Raw genomic sequence first — 20,212 nt, 5'->3', positions numbered from 1 at the left:
AGTAATATTTGGAGGCTAAGTGAAGTTAAGAGTTGAAAATACACACACACACACACACACACACACACACACACACACACACACTAACACCAACCAACCAAACAACCAACCAAACAAAAAACCTGAGAAGGAGGGAAAAATACACTTGTAGTTAATATCAGATTTCCAAGAATAAAGAGAATCCCAGAATCATAAAGAAATGAAATGCTTAACACCTGGGACTTCAGCTGAAACGATGATGTAAAGTGAGAACAGAAATTATAACTAGGATTGGTAACATAGAAACCATCAGCTTGAGAGTGTTTGAAATTGAATAAGTATAATTTTAAATTCACAGTGGAAATTTGTAGTTAATCCCAGTTGTGCTATTTTTCTATAGCAATTCAAATTATTTGATCATCATTATGCAAGTCAGTTAAATACTAGGAGAAAAAGGATCTGGCAGTAAAACGGAAGACCATAAAATCAACCAGGATAACGGCAGAAGTAAAAACACTGGGGGAAAAAGTGATAGAAACAAGTATATTTGTAAAAACTTCAGCTGCTCCTCCAGAGTCTTCTTTACTTTCAGACAGAACACTTTACTCTGATATTCCTGGAACTAAGTATGTGAGGGTTTCCCCTACCCCAAGCAATTCTTATCTCCCTGTAGAGTGTAGACACTGTCAGCTCCCATAGTTAAGGGCTCAGTCCCCCAACACTATTCCACCCACGTCAGATGTTAATGCCCAGGAGTAAGTCCTTAGGTTACCCACAACTTCTGTCCGACGTGGCTACATATTGAAGGTTCCAACCATCTTCTCTCAGGTTTGATTAATTTGCTACAGCAGCTCACAGAACACAGGGAAAAACTTACTTACAGTTACCAGGTTATTAAAGGATATGATAAAGCATACAGCAAGATAAAGACCTACATGCGGCGAGGTCTGGGATGGTCCCAAGTATAGGAGATTCTGCCCCTTCGGAGTTGTGGTGCGTCACCTTCCCAGTGTGGATGTATGCACCACCTTGGATCTCTCTGAACCCCATACTAACGGCATTTTTTTATGGAGGCTTCCTCATGATAGGATAGGCATGGTTAATTAACTCCATTTCCAACCCCTCCCTCCTTGCTAGAGAAGTGGGGAGGGAGCTGAAAATTCCAAGCATCTAACTGTAGTGTGGACTTTCTGGTGACCAGTACTCATCTAGGAGCCTACCAAGAGTTGCCTCATTAGAATGAAAGATGCTCTTAGTTCCTACTCTTATCACTTAGAATATTAACAAGGGTTTTAGGGGCTCTATGCCAGGAACCAGAGGCAGGAACCTATATATATTTCTATTATCTCACAGCACAGAACTCAAGTCCTTTATGAATTGAAATAATTATTGGAGTGGGATTGCTCAAGCAATAAAGTTGTAAGGAGAGGAATCATGGTTAGAGAACTGTGTTTGAAATAAAGAATTTGTAAGAGTCATATTACTGATGATGATAAGAGCTAGGCTATGACTAAGAGAAATGGAGGTGTTGGATCCAAGTTCCTCTGACAGGGGCTTGACCTTTTTGGACGTTGGGAATTGGAAAAAGATGTGAGTGGCCGTAGGCAGATGGGTCATGCTTTATTGCAAACAAAGCAGCCAACAACCAGCAGTCAGTGGCAACTTTTTATACTCCCTCAGACAAAAAAGGCTTCTTGCCAAATAGTGACGTCAGTGTTACATAAGATAAAGGTGCACCTTGTGCAGTGCATACAGTAAAACTGCCTTTCACATGTGTATGGCACATGGGCCTTTAACATCTGGTGTACTCTGGTCAGGGCCCCCACAGGAGGTAAGACAGTCAAAGTATGCTAATTGTTTAAAATATGGAAGTTTGAAGAGACTTTAACTCCAAACTTAAGAATTAAAACAAATTGGATAAACTACAAAATCCTAGATTTTAAAAAAAGAAAAATCAGGCAGCGAAAAATACAAAGAAACAAATGAACCAAATTTTGAAACAGGATGTGGCCCTCTAAGGAGAGAAAAGACAAACAGTTGTCCCAATCACTGGTGAAGTGTGGGACAAACAAAAAACCAGACATAAATTAAACTAAGATGATACCAACTATTAACTAAGCACCACATGTAGGCTGATGTAACAGATTAAGAGTGTCAAGAAGGCCTGTCCACAGTGTAAGTCAATATCTGTCCACCAATTTGCTCTCAATACTTTTCAGTGAGAACATAGGTCATTACACCAAAGGCTGGGCATAGGATAAGTTAAGGAGGACGATCACCTTTAAGGAGGAAGATCACCTTTGGAATTTCCCTCAAATCCAAAATCTCTCTTTAGTTATATGCCACATAACACCATTCTGGTCAAAAACAGACCTCATATAACATGGTTGTTCCATCTATATATATAAAGAGCCAGGGCCATCACATCCAAAACAACCAAACAGACAACCAAACAGGTTGAGTGGGGCGACAAGGCTGGCAGGGGGGTTAGTGAGGGACGACCAAACAACCGAACAGCAAGCTGTGTGGGGCGACTAGGCCAGCACGGGGGGCAGTGAGGGGTGACCAGGATGGCATAGGTGGCAGTAAGGGGCAACTAGGCCAGTGGGGGGGGGGTTGGTGGTGACCAAGTTGGCAGGGGCCAGTTGGGGGATACCAGGAAGGCAGGCAGGTGAGCAGTTACGAGCCAGCAGTCCTGGATTATGAGAGGGATGTCCGGCTGCCGTCAGGGGCAGTCGGACATCCCCCAAATGGTCTTGGATTGGTGAGGGTGTAGGCTGGGCTGAGGGGAACCCCACCCCCATGCAAAAAAATTTTGTGCACTGGGCCTCTAGTAAGATTATAATAGACTTGAAATATTCCTATTGCCTAGACACTTGATAGCACAATTTACAATAGCTAAGGTCTAGTAACAGCCCAAGTGCTCATCAGTAGGTGAGTGAATTAAAAAGCTGTGGTACATTTACAGCATGGAATATTATACAGGAGTAAAAAAGAAAGATCTCTTATCCTTTGAGACAGCATAGAGGGACCTGGAGATTATTATGCTAAACAAAATAAGCCAGTCAGAGAAAGACAAGTGTCACATGATCTCACTCATATGTGGAATTTAATGAAGAAAATAAACTAATGAACAAAAGAGATCCAGACACATAGAACATGAAATAGACTGTTGAATATTAGAGGGAAGGGAGAGGTGGGTGTGTGGGGGGTAAATAAGAAGATATCAAACAAAGAACTTGTATGCATATATGCATAACCCATGGACACAGACAATAGTGTGATGAAGGCCTAAGGTGGAGGGTGAGGGGTGGAGGTGGACTATAAGATGTCAATGGAGAAGTAAAAAAGGGGGAACATATGTAGTACTTTCAAAAATAAAGAATATTTTTAAAGTCAGTGTATGGAAAGCACACTCACACAGTTACAATTATCTGTAAAAATCCCTTTAGTCATCCATATAAAGTATACTATTAAACATATTATATCACAGTAAGTTCAAGACAATTATTTCTTCCTCTAGGAACAGATGCTTCTCAGTTCATGTTTACTTTGGAGGCTCATTAGGAGGGAATCTATTGCAATATTTACATTTTTATTTTGTTTCCTCTAACTTGTTTTCCTTTTAGTCTGAAAGTAATTGGATTTACATATGTTATATATAAAGTGATGTTACCCCAACAATTTGCATTGGACTCTACTTATTTTGAGTCAATGTGTCCTTAATCTTACAGAGATATTAGACCAATTGCTGGATTCAAATGCATTGTTTGTATGCTCCTTCACCTCAAATGCAGAGCTTGAGAAATGTAGAAAATAATAAGCTCTGTTAATGTGAAGAGGGAAATATAATCTTCATAGAAGAATATTTTTTGAAAATATTTTATTGACTATCTCCTCTTAAAGATTTATAAACCACATTAATATACTAGAAGTTCTGCCCTGGTCGGTGTTCCAAGTGGTTAGAACATTGGCCCAAGCACCAAAGTATTTCCAGTTTGATTCCTGGTCAAGGGCATGTACCTGAGTTGCAAGTTTGACCCCCCCCCCACAACACTTCGGGTGGGTGCAGGGGGCAACTAATCAAAGTGTCTTTCTCACATCAGTGTTTCTCTCTCTCTTCCTCCTTTACACTCTATATAGATATACCAGAAGTTCTATGCAGCTATCAAATAAGAAACAGATATAATTTCATATAATTCACTCTTTCAAAACTTATTTGATCTTTGAAAATATAGAGTAAGGCTGGAAGATAACTTATTTCATTCCAAATTTGAATAAAAAGCTATAGTAACCAAAATGGTATTGAATTAGCATGAAGATAGCAATATAGGTCAATGAAAACAAAGTCCAATGAGAGACACACACACACATACATACACACACACACACACACACACACACACACACCCATGACAGCTAATTTTTAATTAAATTTGTTGGGGTGACATTGGTTAATAACATTACATAAGTTTCAGGGGTATCCTTTATAATAAAAGGCTAATATGCAAATTGTCCCCTCTCGAGTTTGACCACTGGCTATGATGTGCGCTGACCACCAGGGGGTGGCATGGAATGAAGGAAGGCCCAAGCTGGCAGCCAGCAGCCAAGGGAAGGAAGGCCCCAATTGGCTCTGATTGCCGGCCAAGCCTAGGGACCTACCAGAGTTAGCCACCAAACAGAGTTGATTTCCTTGTTAAAACTAAATTTTTCTACTAAATTTCAAAGTAAAAGAAAAATCTAAATTTTGTGCACTGGGCCTCTAGTAATTTTTTATTAATACATCATTTGTATATAGCTTTGTGTGCTCATCACCCCAAGAATATTCTCTTTCCATCACCATATATTTGACCCTCTGTATCCTTCCTGTTCATCCTCTCCCAAATCGCCTCCTCTTGGTACCACCCTTCTGTTGTCTGTGTCCCTGAATTTGTTTTATTTTATAACTATTGAATTTTGAGAATAATGCTAAATTAGTGGGGAAAGCATAGTCTTTTCAAAAATAAAACTACATGGAATTTAAAAATAGTTCTCAACCATTACCTCATACTGTCTACAAAACTTAACTTAAGCCTGGCCAGTGTGGCTCAGTAGTTGAACATCAACCTATGAACCAGGAGGTCACAGTTCAATTCCCAGTCAGAGCACATGCCAGGATTGTGGGTTTAATCCATAGTGTGGGGCATGCAGAAGGCAGTAGGCCAATGATTCTCTCTCATAAGTGATGTTTCTATCTCTCTCTTCCTGTCCTTTCCTCTTTATAAATTCAATAAAAACATACTAAAAAGAAAACAACTCAAAATACATAAAAATAGAACAATAAAAGTTAAGAATAACAGAAACATGATGGTGTTTCCCATGGTCAGCAAACTACGGCTCATGAGCTACAGGCGGCTCTTTGGCCCCTTGAGTGTGGCTCTTCCACAAAATGTCACGTGCGGGCGTGCACATACAGTGCAATTGAAACTTCGTGGCCCATGCGCAGAAGTAGGTAATTTGTGGAAGAGCCACACTCAAGGGGCCAAAGAGCCGCATGTGGCTCGCGGGCCGCAGTTTGCCGACCACTGGTCTAAACTAAAGATGGAGGGACTGACTACACAGAGTCACAAAGGTATTTTCCAAAGGGGAGAAAATGTCAACTACATTTATGTTTACACACTTAAATGTACATGACATTTTATCCATCTGGATCCGTTTCTTTCCTTAATCTTTCAGTAACTTCCCCATACAAATAAGAAATTTTAGAGATCATATATTTTACCAAACCTACTTATGTTACTATTCAATATCACATATAAAATGTTGGTGTAATATTTATATGCACCTGGATATAATATTTTCAATTCGTCGGTCTAAGTTCTTCAGGCAAATCCACAGTATAATGCTGAATTCCTGTGTGGTTCTTAGGTACAGCTCTCTGTCAGCATAACTTTGACCTAACAGCTTAGCTAAATTTCATCAGTTAAACCAGGCTCCTGTTCAGCTTTGCAATCATGCCCTCACTAACCCTGGCCTCTATGACCCAATTCTTCTTTACAGCATTATAGAATTTTGAGTCGTGATTTTTCCATTTCAACTAGTATTGAGTCTCAGATAAAGTTTTCAAGGAATCATAACAAACTATTTTATTTATCTTATGAAAGTTCAAGAGTCATGATGTGATTTCTCACTCTACTGAATCTGTTCATAGCCAGTCTTAAAGAGTTAGCCATCAAACAGAGTTGAATTTCCTTGTTAAAAATAATTTTCCTTACTAAATTTCAAGGAAAAGGAAAAATATAAAACTAAAGTCATGTTTCTAAGTTTGAGGACTGTTTGTAGGAAAGGGTTTCATTATTTTCTGTACTTGTAGGCTATAGTAGTCTATTATGGAGTCCAGTAGTATATTTCTGTCAGTTATATAATAACTAAGTCACACAAAGTGACTTTAAAAAGAATTTATAACATTCCATTAAAAGAAGTAGCAGAAAGAATATTTGCTATATGTCTCCATGGAAACTAATGCACTTGCACAAAAAAGCCATGCCCATTATTTCTCAATAAAGTGTCTGATTTATATTAAATCAATTCAACACCAAAGGAAGAAGGGGAATATTAATACTTAAAAAATGACTCAAAATTAGGACTAAAACAAAAGGAGGCTATTATAAGTTTTGAGGAACTGGCTTGGATTATCCTCCTCATTCAACAAGATGCTTCATTCTGAAATTAAACAACTCTGGTTAAGATCTGGTGTGATTTTATGAATGCATTCTTTAAATTTATATACAATAAAGCATATATTTTATTGGAAAAAAGTTATTTGAATTACAAGGGTCTTTTATAAAAAGAATTACACCTTTTACAAAAGTATAATACATGTAATCTTGGAATATAATCTTGAAGTTAAAGTTAATAACTCACATGTGAATAAATTTGGGATATTGAGCTCTTTATTATTCTTAAAGTTCAACACTAAGCTGAGTTATGCTTTCTGGATGACTAAGTAGACTATCTGGTATATTATTTTCAAAGTAAGTTTACAGGATTAGATAACCTTTATTAAACCTCAGCAAAATATTCTCTTCAGACAGTCTTAGCTGATCTTATTGAATTTCTGAAATTCCCATAGAAACAGAGGCATACTTTGAATAAATGAAATAAATATTTATTTACTTAATTACATGTTTACAGTCTGAGACATAGTCTTTTTAAAATTAATATTAAGTTCATAATTTGATTATCAGTATGAAAACTCAATCATGAGGAAAAATGCAGAAATGCAGAAATGCAGAAAGGCTCTTGAAGTGCTTTTCTCTTCCTCCTCATTTGATGTTAAAGTTGCAAAGAGAATACCATTGACTCACTCATGGAAAATAAAACCTCTCAGATGCTTTTAAATACGTTCTATAAAATATTATGTCATGTGTAAGATTAATAGAGAATACAAATTATACTTTAGCCCTGCTTGAAAAATAAGGGGTACATACTTTCTGGACCAACTGATTGCCATGAAATCTAATTTTCACAATTTGAGAACTTGTAGTGCTAATAGATAAAGAAATGTATTTTTCATTTAAAATATTTAAATCAATAATATTTTAGGATATTTTCCATGGGACCCTAAGCTCTAATATGAGTGCAATTTATGTATTACTATAATAGAAAAATACATGCATAGTATCCAGGGTATAAATTTTTACTTTTAGGCTGATATAAAAAATTGATTCAAACTGCACTCATTAATACTTCCATAAAGTCTAGTAGTCATCACCCACATATTCACTTAACTCAGTTGAAAATTAAATGGCCAGAACATAATATATATATTAGAATAGAGCCCCAGTGCATGAAACTCATGCACTGTGTGTGGGGTGTCCCTCAGCCCAGACTACACCCTCTCATAGTCCGGTAGCCCCATGACGGATTGCCCCAAAGAGGTGGGCCCCACCCACCCAGCCAGCCAGGGCTCCTGGATGGATCACCCCCAGAGAGGGAGGCTCTGCCCACTTGCCGCAGCACTGCAGCAGGGTAGCATGGGCCTTCCTCTTTGGGGCAATCATGGAGCCCCCGATTGATCGATTGTCCCTCTGGCCAGTGGCCTAGGCCTCCCACTGCAGGGCAATCATGCCAGCCATAGTGCCCTGCAGAGAGAGGCCCTGCCCACCCGCCACGGTGTAGCCTGGGCCTCCTCTTTGGGACAATCGTGGAGCCCTCCGATTGATTGATCGCCCCGCTGGCCTCCCTCTGCAGGGCAATCATGGGGCAATGGCTGGCACCCACCAACCACATCGCACCCGCCGTGGCTGGCCTGGCGCCAGTGCGTGTCATAGCAAGGTCATCTGGAAGGTCATCCAGACAGTCGTTCTGCTGTTCGGTCATTCTGTTGATTTGCATATTACATTTTTATTATTATACATTAGTTTTTAACCTATATTTATTTGTATATGTGTATAATTTTATTTAAAACCATTTTCTAACAAACATACATACAACTATTATATACACCTACAAAAACTCAAGAATAAATGGAACCTTTTAAAAAATTTCATTTTGATGTTTTTGTCCTCATCTACTTAATGCATCTAGCTCTAGATAATCTGGTTTATTTGTAATGCAACCAATGTTAGAGTAACATACCATGAAAGAGATAGGGTAGAATTAGACACTTCTTACCTTATGAAATGTGAAAATCTGATTTTTAAAGAATCCAACTGCATGTTAGACAAGAATAATAGTTTCTTTCTTCTGTTAGTGCTAATTAGAAGACTCACAGCCTTTGGTACACCCACCCATGAGAACATATTGAAGTGACAGACTGGTAACTTAGATTGGAGGGACAGTAGAAAAAAGGTTAAAAGGCCAAAGAAAGAGCCCTAGCTGGTTTGTCTCAGTGGATAGGACATAGGCCTGTGGACTGAATGGTCTCAATTAACAAAACAAAGGCCAAAGAAAGAGAAAGCCATTTTTTTTTTTTCTAGAGAGACCACACTGCATGGATTAAGGAGTAAGAACAGGGTTTGGATGGAAGAGCTGCCCTTGGAATGGCAAATTACAATCGCTACATACACTGAATAAGCTGTACAATAATCTATATAAGAAAGTCATCTCGGAGCTCCAGTGGCGCAATCGGTTAGCGCGCGGTACTTATAAGAAAGTCATCTCAATTTTTCAACTATATTATGGTCCTATTTGTATAGTAATATATTAGTTACACCAACCACTGATTACTGTTGTGTACATGCTTTACCTGTAACAGTAAATGAATACAGAAGTAAACCATGTGAAGTCTTCCCTTCCATACCTACAGAGTTAATATTAGGTGAGGTTTCATAGATAATATACATGTGTGGGGAAAAGAAGGTTTACAATTGTCCATATGGAAAAATAATACAATAATGGATATTACAAGAATAAACTTTTTTGTGTACTCACAATTGTAAACCAGTATCAACCAATTTGTACGTGTTTGTGTGTTTAAATGTAGCATAGTAGAACTATAGACTTTTAAATAAACACAAATAATACAGCATGTGAGAAGGGGGTAATTCAAAGACATAAGATGCTGTGATTTTCATTTACAGTGATTTGCCTTCCTATGTTTTCTAATATTCCACACAAAAAAGAGAACATGGCATAGTAAAATGATTGAATGTCTAAGTAGTAAAATATAAATTCCAATAGTCTTTTTATTAATATAAATGAGAACAAAAGTTTTCCCCCTGAAAAATAATCAACAGAGCCATCAATAATTATTTCCAAGTTCTCATACAATGATTACATGTAGGGTTGTCCTTTCTTACAAAACTTGTTTCAAGTAAGAAATTATAGAATGGAGCTATCTTTTATGGTTTCCATTGAGATTCTATACATGATATTTATATGACAACCAAAGTGTAACTAAGACAGTATGCAGTATTTTAATACGCCAAATATTTTAACCATACAACAAATTATAAAACATTCATGAAGAAGATAGTAGAAAAATTGCCTTTTTCCACATAATCATAAGTGACAGAAGCTTGATTTGTAGCACAGAGTGGCATTATGACCATGACCAAGTTCTGGATAATGAGAAATATTATAAAATACATTGTGAGCAAAATTAGGTTTACAGTTGTGAGTACATGAAACAGAGTTTATTATTGTATTATTATTTATCAATTACTGTATTATTTTCCATATGAACAACGGCAACCCTACTTTTGCCTTCCCCTTTATACTAGACAGATGACTTTTATGAAAGGTGCTATACTTTTCTTTCTTCTATTCTTTCTTCTTTTGTAATGTGGAAACCATGTATGAAGTTCTGTCAGTCATCTTATACATGAAGAGAAATTCAGATCTGACTCCAGTACTGCAGAGCAGAAAGATCAAAGGAGTCTGGTTCCCTGATAACTGGTAACTGTGGAACTATCATATTAATCTCAAAGTGCCCAGGTCCAGGATTATTTTAGGTAAGATAATTAACTCTGTGTATATGAGCCACTTTGGTAAATTTTCTTCATTTGCAATGGAACACAATTGCTATCCTGTGTGGTGAAGAAAGGTCAACAACATTAGTTTGGAGTCTTTGATTCTAAATTATATGTACTGACTATAGTAAACAAACATAATAAATGTATTTAAAAAATACTTGTGCCCTAATGGCTGGAGTGTCATCCATACCCCCAAAGATTGTGGGTTTGATTTCCTAGTCAGGGCACATACTTAGATTGCAGATTCAATCCCCAGTTAGGGTGCTATAGAGGAAGCAACTGATCAATGTTTTTCTCATATCTACGTTTCTCTCTCTCTCTTAAAAAAAAAAAAAGAAAATCAATAAACATATCTTTGGGTGAGAACAAAAAATAATAATAAAATATTTCGCAGCTTACCAAACTAAAGAAAAAATTCAAAATAATTAAGGCTTAAGAAAGGACAGCTGCAAAGGCTTGTTGAGAATGCCCTTGGAAGCTATTGTCATCAGAACTACTCAGCTTCAAAGTATATGTACTCTGTGATACCCTATGTTCAAATGCTCAGAACTGAAAACCTTACTAGATTACAGTTTATCCTTTAGTCAAGACAAATTGGTAGCTCTTGAGGCATGGTTACTGATGGCCTCAATATGACTTCATAGAATGTGGAAAATGTAGCTCTCCTGGCGTTGTTATTGATGCAAGGACAGAGTAGATAAGAAGGGGGAAAAGATAAAATTAAATCCACTCCTTGTTTAATAAGTGCACATTCAAATACAATCTTTTGATCTAGATGTAATTAAAATGTCTCTATATTATGTTAGATTCTGACTCAAGTATTAAAAACAACATACATACAGACAGACATCTAAACAAAATGTTTCCTTCTCTAAAAATAAGCAATCCAAAGCCATTCCTTGTGAGATACAAATAGGTATCTTTCAGAGATCTTGTGCTTAAAGTATTCAGCTTACTCTGAAAGATATCTATTTGTTTTCCATTGATTTTTAGGGAGAGTGGAAGTGATTGGGAGACACAAAGAGAGAGAAACATCCAAGTGAGAGAGACACATGGACTGGTTGCCTCCAGCATGCACTCTTACCAGGGCCAGCAGGGGATCGAACCTGCCACTGAGGTATGTGTCCTTGACCAGAATCAAACCCATGACTCTCTATTCCATGGGCTGGCACTCAATCCACTGAGCCAAATTGGCTAGGGCAAAAGATACCTATTTTTAAAATTTACATTATTTGGAAAACTTACATTATTTGGAGACTAAACTTAACCATACCCATACCTTATGTAATATTAGAAAAAAGAAAAATAATTTTAAAATTATAATTCATATGAAGCCAGAAATAAAGGTAAATATTAGAACTCTAAATTCTGTAGAATTATTACCACTGATAATTATGACATTCCCCTTTATTGCCAATATATTCCAGTTAGAGTTCTTTATCTAGGAGTAATTTCCAATCATTTCTATCTGAGCTTTTGAAACTATTGCATATTTAGTCTTTAACAAAATATCAATGCTCATGTGATTGCACTAGAGACTCCTCCAAGTTCTATTTTCTTTCCTGCCACCATTTTTTATTACACACTATTTAACTTTTAAAAAACATGAAAATCACTCTACCTTTTCTCCCTATCCTCTTTTTCCCTACTTTCTCATGGAAGGAGTTGTTAGAAATGGCGAGGCAGGAACCTCAGCCACTCTATCAGGCTCCTAATTATATTCCTTGGTAAAAATGTTTCTCACTTGATTATGAACATTGCCAAACAAATGAAGGACAGAGTCATGGAGATTATAAACAAAATTTTTAAGTGAGTCATTAAATATATTCTTAGAAAATATCACCCACACTTCTACTTTTTGGTAACTATAAATATACACACTACAAGCAAATACACACACATATATACACAGGTAATTAGATAGGTGGCACCTAATTGCTTCAAAGGACTTATGCCATTCTGAAAAAGATAATAATGTCAGTCTCATTATTTTTCCCCAACAGATTAAACCCTGAGAAGTAATGGCATTATTTAATGAACATCACATAGGGGCGCCTTTAAGGCTAAACACAGTGGTTGACAGAGATCTCAATGATATCATGGACAGGTAGACTGGGAGGGTCTGCTCTACAAGGAACAGTCTTGGTTTTGTCTTAGATCTTTCAATATATAGTACTTGCTTTCAATGATGGGGAACCACTAAATTAGCTCACTTGATACCGACATTGACCAGACAGTATTCAATTCACAATCTCTGCTAAAGTTGCATGGTTCCTAAGGTTCCAATTGCTAATCCTATCTAATAATAGACAAAGATTGAAATTAACCATACCTCTGCTACACTTCCCATTGGCTAATCAGATATGCAAATTAACCGCCAACAAAGATGGTGACCAGCAACCACGCAGCTGAAGTGAGCAGGAGGCTTGCTTGCTCCCTTCGGTGGCCAGGCTCTGAGCTCCACTCTAATGAACAAAGTTGCAATTGTAGAAGCTAAACAAACCCCAGATACCTGCTTTCAGCAGGCCTTGGCCTCGGAGCTGGAGTGGCATCAAAGTTTCAATTATAGAAGATAAATAAATCCCAGATTTAAAAAAAAGAAAAGAAAAAAAGGAGAGGCTGGGAGCTTCAGTCGCCAGTGGGCTTGGCCAGCCTGAAAACCCTCAGCCCCACATCCAAACTGGCCAGGCACCGCAGTGGGGACCCCCGACCTAAAGGGGGTGTGGCCAGACTGAAAACAGCCATCAGCTCCTCATCCAGGCTGGCCAGGCACCCCAGTGGGGTCCCCCACCCTGAAGGGGGTGTGAACAGCTGCAAACATCCATCAGCCCCTCACCCAGGCTGGCCAGGTACCCAAGCAGGACCCCCACCCTGATCCGGGACACCCTTCAGGGCAAACCAGCCAGCCCCCACCCGTGCACCAGGCCTCTATCTTATATAGTAAAAGGGTAATATGCAAACTGACCTTAACAGCAGAAAGACTGAGAATGACTGGTCACTATGGCACACACTGACCACCAGGGGGCAGATGCTCAATGCAGGAGCTGCCCTCTGGTGGTCAATGCGCTCCCACATGGGGGAGCTCTGCTCAACCACAAGCCAGGTTAATGGCTGCCAGTGCGGCGGTGGTGGTGGGAGCCTCTCCTGCCTCCTCAGCAGCGCTAAGGATGTCCTATTGCAGTTTAGATCTGTTCCCCGCTGGCAAGTGGACATCCCCCGAGGGCTGCCGGGCTGCCAGAGGCATGTCTGATAGCCAGCTTAGGCCCAAGCCAGCAGGTGGTCATCCCCCGAGGGGTCCCAGACTGCGAGAGGGCACAGGCCAGGCTGAGGGACCTCCCCCCCCCCCGAGTGCACAAATTTTTGTGCACCGGGCCTCTAGTTATTTAATATCCAGCAAAACCTTTCAATTCTAAGAAAAGAGTATTTTAAGGGAATTTACTTATTTCTTGAAAGTGACATGGGCTTATTTCTGAAGCTTTGAGCTTCTGATATGATTCTTTTATCAGAAATTTTTAGACCCCATAAAGCATGGCGATCCATTTAATTGGAACCCAAATCCAGTGAAATCTTTCAAGATATGGTATTGAATATTAGAGAAGCTTACTACATATGTGGGGCAGCTGGAAAATTATTCTAGTTCCTATGTCTAACTACAGCTAGTAGTACTCTAGGTTTTGAGTTAACAGGCAAAAACAGGGCAGTTAAATGCCATCTACTTTGCCTCAAGACGCCAAAGGGACCTATCAATATGTCTGCTCCTAATACTGGATATTTTCTGTTTGTTTCTCCTAAGTCATCTCTGCCCATACATCATCCTTTTCTGAACCACAGAAGGCCAACATTTTGTAGTGAAATTAATGGTTTCCACTGTTCTCTGGTGTATTGAACCAATCAGTGAGTGGCCAAGAAAAGGAGATTTCAGTTAGAGTATCTCTTTCACTAAATAGTCCATTTTGCTTTCTCTAGGAATGCTACATTTATATAACAATGCTCACATAACTTCTCTCAAGCTGACATCTTCTGTAAGTATAGCCACTATCTCTGCATTTGTACAACCATTTTTTTTCACTTTTACTCCTTCTGATGTAGAAGGATAATAGCTCCCTCTCTTCGCTACCATGAGATGCCCCCATATCCTTTGTTGGCTTTCCTTTTTCCATGCTTCCTAGAGATTTGTAAATAGTCTCCTATTAATCACTACTCTTCTTCCCAAATTATGGGTCAATCAGATCCAGACTGAAACAAAACAAGAAAATGAGGCATATTATTCTTCTCTTTGAGGAAGTATCCTATATTGCCCAAATACTTAAATTCCCCCCAAATTCAATGATGTGCAGGAGTTTAACATTTCCTGAATTCATTCTTCATTCTGATACATGTCTTACCGTTGTTGCTAAGTAACTTAAACTGGCTACCCCCTGATCTCCTGGTTTTCTCAGGGTCCATAAGAATCAAGTTATTAGTGACACGTCCCAGGATGATGGCTTGTGGAGATGATGAAGTTGTTAATGTCTTCCAACACAAATTATGGCGCTAATGTGAACTATCATATATCCTTAAAGCAGGATGGTAAAGTCTTAATTCCAGGTGATCTATATTTGCCAGACTAGATGATATTTTTTAAAAACAGGTTTGAAGCCCTGGCTGGGCAGCTAAGTTGATTAGAACATTGTCCCAATACACCAAAGTTGTGGGTTCCATTCCAGTCAGAGGACGTAAAAGAATGCATAAATAAGTGGAAAAACAAATCAATGTTTCTCCTCTCCCTTTCTCTTTCCAAAATCAATAATAAAAAGCATTAAAAAAAAGTTTTCAGGCATATAACTACTTCCCAATGCCAGGGGTTTATTAATTGTCCATGAAAATAATACTTCATCTGGAATAGCTTCTATAATTGCAATCACTGCCCAATTGCTTTCCTTGTAATCTATTGTCATTTTCTAATGTGTTAGACTACTTCATATTCAAACCAGGAAAATTAACGGGTAAGCAGTAAACATCTCCATAGCTGGTCCATTTGAAATTTTTATCATGACTTTAATCTCTGTGATTCACAAAAGACTGCATTATTACATTTGGATTGCCATTTTAGTACACAGGAAGTAGTCTAAGTATTCTATTTGAATCTATGAAAGTATGAGTGTTGTGCCAGGTTCTAAGTTTATCAATATAAAATTTTCAATCAGGATATGATAAAAATAACCTTAGTATTGAAGAAATGTGTAACAATTATGATTAAATTTAACTGCATATACTAGCAACAATAAAGTTAAAATGTAAAATATTTTAAATTATGAAAATTTTATTTCAATTTTTCTTCTTTTATAAATTCAGAATGTGGAAAGTCCATGGGGAGTTTGACTGTCTTATACTCATTGGGGACTCAACAAGTTTCTTCTCTATTATTCTTGCACCTGACTTTCTTCTTCTACTTGCTACAGGCCACGGCATCTATAGAGACACCATTGAGTTGGCACCTCTACATTTAATTTCTGTGGTTAATCTCACACTCTCTGACAAACATGAACTATACTGAATTATCTATGTTCAGACTATCTTTAAGCCAATTTATGGTGGCTTTCTATAATAAAGTTTGCTACCTATGTGATTCAATAAAATATTTTATGCTTCAACAAGATAGAGTGGGTTTTGGGGTTACCTCTGGAAATTCTAGAAGCACACAGAATACCAAAGCCTAGCATAGAATTCTGGCAAATAAAAATTGAAAATAAATCTTCAATATGAGTGTAAATATCAATATCTAAAGGAAAGAATAACTAAAATAACAGAATCAATAAAATGCCAAGCATGATTTTAAATTCTAGGAATATAAGAAAGTTCAATATTGGAAAATACATTAAAATTTTTTTATATTAGCATTCATATCTTAAATAATTAATGATATTAACATGCTAAAAGGAAGTTTTAATAAATGTTGGAAAAAGGTATGATCAGATCATATGAAAAACTGATTGTAGATGTATGAACAAAACCCAATATTTCTTCTTTAAAAATTATCAGGCAGTATTTACTTTTAAAAGTATAAAATACAGCCAAAACCGGTTTTGCTCAGTGGATAGAGCATCGGCCTGCGGACTGAAAGGTCCCAGGTTCGATTCCGGTCAAGGGCATGTACCTGGGTTGCGGGCACATCCCCAGTGGCGAGTGTGCAGGAGGTGGCTGATGGATGTTTCTCTCCCATTGATGTTTCTAACTCTCTATCTCTCTCACCCTTCCTCTCTGTAAAAAATCAATAAAATATATTTTTTAAAAAAAGTATAAAATACAAACAAACAATGGTCCCCTCTTACCAGTATACCACTTTTGTTTCATTTTAATGAGCATAAGTTAAATAAGAAGTGTAAATATAAAAATGAGTTAAATTATTTCAAATAAACTGATTTCAGACAAAGAGGAAAAAGCATCAATAAAAGTAGCAAATAAATTCATAAAATTCAAAACATTTCTTACATAGCAGTAATAATGAACTGGAAAATACAGCCACAACAGTAACAGCAAAATAATCCTTTTCACTTCACTAGAACATAAGACTAGATGTGGAATAAAAATTATATACACAGAACATACAAAGATGAAATCATAAAACTTTACTGAAAAAATTTTCAGCAAAATATTAAAAAGCAATTTTAGTGGATCTTTAAACTAAACTTTCTCAAAAAGATAATCAATTTCTAGAAAATAAAAACTAAAACACAGCAAGAGAATTTAGCTAATATAGAGTAATGCAGTTAGAAATATCATTAAATATGTTTAAATACATTATAAACTTACAGTAATTAGCAGATATTTGACAGATATAAATAGCAACATATCTGAATAGAATACAAAGTCTGGAAATAGACCCAGAACACATTGTGACTTTCTATTAAAGGAAAGAGAGCATCTTAAAACAGGAAAAAATAGATATGCCAATTATTGCACTAGAGGCTAATCATACCTGCCTCAAAAAAATCCCAGACAGAAATACAAGTGTAAAACTCTAAATACAATTAGGATACAATGTCAGTGAATCATTTTGTAACTTCAGCTGACAGTTGGTTCCAAACATGGCAAAAAATAATGGATGACATGCAGCAAAAGTAGTGTTTAAAGGGAAATTTACATCATTGAATGCATATATTAGAACAGAAGGAAGATCTAAAATAATTTATTTAAAATAATTCACCACTATAAAAAGAAGAGCAAATAAAACCTGATATCATCAGAAGAAAAGAAATATTAAAAATAAAGCATAAGTCAATAAAATTGAAAACAGGAAATCACTGGAGAAAAATCCCAGAAACAAAAAGCTAGTTCTTTGAAAAGGTCATTTAAATTTTATAAACCTCTAGCCAGGCTTACTAAGAGCAAAAGTGAGAGGACACAAATTACTATGATCAAAATGGAAGTGAAAATATCCCTATAGACATTGAATGGTGTGAGTCAGTTGGTTGGGCATCTTCCTATGCACACAAAGGTTGATGGTTTCATTCCTGTCAGGGCACATGTTCAGGTTAGAGGCTCAATCCCCAGTAAGGGGCCAGTAGGAGGCAAATGCTGGATGTTTCTTTCACATCGATGTTTCTCTCTCTCTCTTCCTCTCTCCCTTTCTCTCTCTCACCCTCTCTCTCTCCCTCTACCTTCCTCTCTCTAAAATCATTTAAAGCATTTTTTTTAAAGGCCAAAGAGCTTAAAAAACATTTCACCAAAGGAGATATAGAAACAGCAAATAATCATGACATGACACTCTACAATCTATGTTATCAGGGAAATACAAAGTAAAACAATGAGATACTACTATACACCTCTGGGAATGATCAAAATCCAGAAGTGACAATACCAAATATTGGCAAGAATACGGAGCAACAGCCAGAAACAATGTTAAAAGCTTCTTAAATCTGTGGGAAGAGATGAATATAAATGCAATAAAGTAAATAACCAACTAAAGGGAGGCACACAATTTGGAGGGGGGTTCCCAGTGTAGATAGAACTTATGTTTACAGTGAACTACAGTCTATTAAGTGTACAAAAATAGCATTACACCAAAAAAAATAGAGAATAATTAAAAACACTTTATTTCTGATTCGCCCTGCAGCCCCACGCTCTCCTGCCCACCCAACGCCCCCCTCAGCCACCATCCCCCTTAAGAATGGCCAACAGGTACCCGCCTATGGCTGAGCCAGGAGGTGCAGCAGAAGATTGAGAAACAGAGCGACACAGACCTGGAGCGGACCCCGATCCAGTGGATAACCACCCAGTGCCGCAAGGATGTGGGCCGGCCCCAGCCGGGGCAGGAGAGCTCCCAGAACCGGCTCAAGGGTGGCTCGGTGCTGTGTGAGCCCACTAACAGGCTGTACCCTGAGGGGCAGGCCCCAGTGAAGAAGATCCAGGCCTGCACCATGGCCTTCAAGCAGATGGAGCAGATCTCTTAGTTCCTGCGAGCAGCTGAGCGCTAGGGCATCAACCCCGCCGAATTCTTCCAGACGGTGGACCTCAGGGGAGGACAGAGCGCGGCCTGCGAGCGACGGACACTGGTGAACCTGGCCGGGCTGGCAGTAGCCCAGGAGGATGGCCTTTTCTCTGGGGATCCCAACTGGTTTCCTAAGACGCCCAAGGAGAACCCCAGTAACTTCTCAGACAACCAGCTGCAAGAGGGCAAGAACGTGATTGGGTTACAGATGGGCACCAACAATAGGGCCTCTCAGGCAGGCATGACCGGCTCTGGGATGTCACGCCAGATCCTGTGATCCGCTCCCAGCCCTGCTCCTGCCTTCCTTGGATGGTTAATATATAAAAATATATATTTTAGCAGTGACATTCCCCAAGAGCCCCCTGGAGCCCTCAAGCTCCTCTCAGCCAGGGTGGGGGCCTGGCTTGGTGTGTCTCCTCTGGGGGTGCCCAATAGCGGCTTCTCCCCCTATGATCACTAACACATTCCCTTCTCCAAACCCACAGAAACTGGATCAACTAGCCTCTTCCCCGGACTAAACTTTAGGGCCTCTTCTGCATACCTCTTCACCCTGATCTCTCAACCCATTCCGCAGCTGGGGTCAACAACGTTGCCTTTGGGCCTTCCTTCCACAAATGTGCCTCCCCACAGCTGTGACTGCAGAGACTCAATTTATAGAGAGGGGTCCTGGCAGCCGCCACCCTGCCACAGCTGGACTAGGCTCACCACACGCTGGAGCAGCCTGCCCTGGGAGAGGCCCTCTTGGCTTCTCAGTTTTCATTCCCCTCGCTGTGGCTAAGAGGTCAGGGGAGGGGAGGGAGGGTTGTCCCCTGGTCTGCAGCTGGAAGAATCTGAGTTTGCTGATTTGAATAAAGAATCTCCCTTTTTTTGGAAAAAAAATACTTTATATCTAAAAAATGCTAACCATCATTTGAGCCTTCAGCAAGTCATGTTTTAACTGGTGTGTGTGTGTTGGGGGGGTGGGTCTTGACTCAATGTTGATGGTGGACGAGTGATCAGAGTGGTTGGTGGTCGCTAAAGTTTGGGTGGCTGTGGCAATTTCTTAAAATAGGACAACAATGAAGTTTGCCGCACTGATTGACTTTTCAAGAGCAATTTCTCTGAAGCATGAGGAGCTGTTTGATAGCATTTTACCTAAAGTAGAACCTTTTTAACAATAGGAGTCAATCCTCAAACCCTGCCACTGCTTTATAAACTAAGTTTATGTAACATGCTAAAGCCTTTGATGCCATTTCAACAATTTTCACAGCATCTTCACCAGAAATAGTTTTCATCTCAAGAAACCACTTTCTTTGTTCAACCATAA

The 20,212-nt window shown here is 38.6% G+C and overlaps 1 pseudogene; it reads left to right on the top strand.

Moving 5' to 3' along the window:
• The first annotated feature begins 10,255 nt into the window (after positions 1 to 10,255).
• On the top strand, positions 10,256 to 19,225 carry LOC132226723 (transgelin-2-like; annotated as a pseudogene).
• Positions 19,226 to 20,212: the final 987 nt, after the last annotated feature.

Source organism: Myotis daubentonii, chromosome 2 (assembly GCF_963259705.1).
Source record: "Myotis daubentonii chromosome 2, mMyoDau2.1, whole genome shotgun sequence".
Classification (NCBI taxonomy): domain Eukaryota; kingdom Metazoa; phylum Chordata; class Mammalia; order Chiroptera; family Vespertilionidae; genus Myotis; species Myotis daubentonii.
The sequence above is the reverse complement of the archived record's forward strand: the minus strand, read 5'-3'. Positions and strand labels throughout refer to the sequence as shown.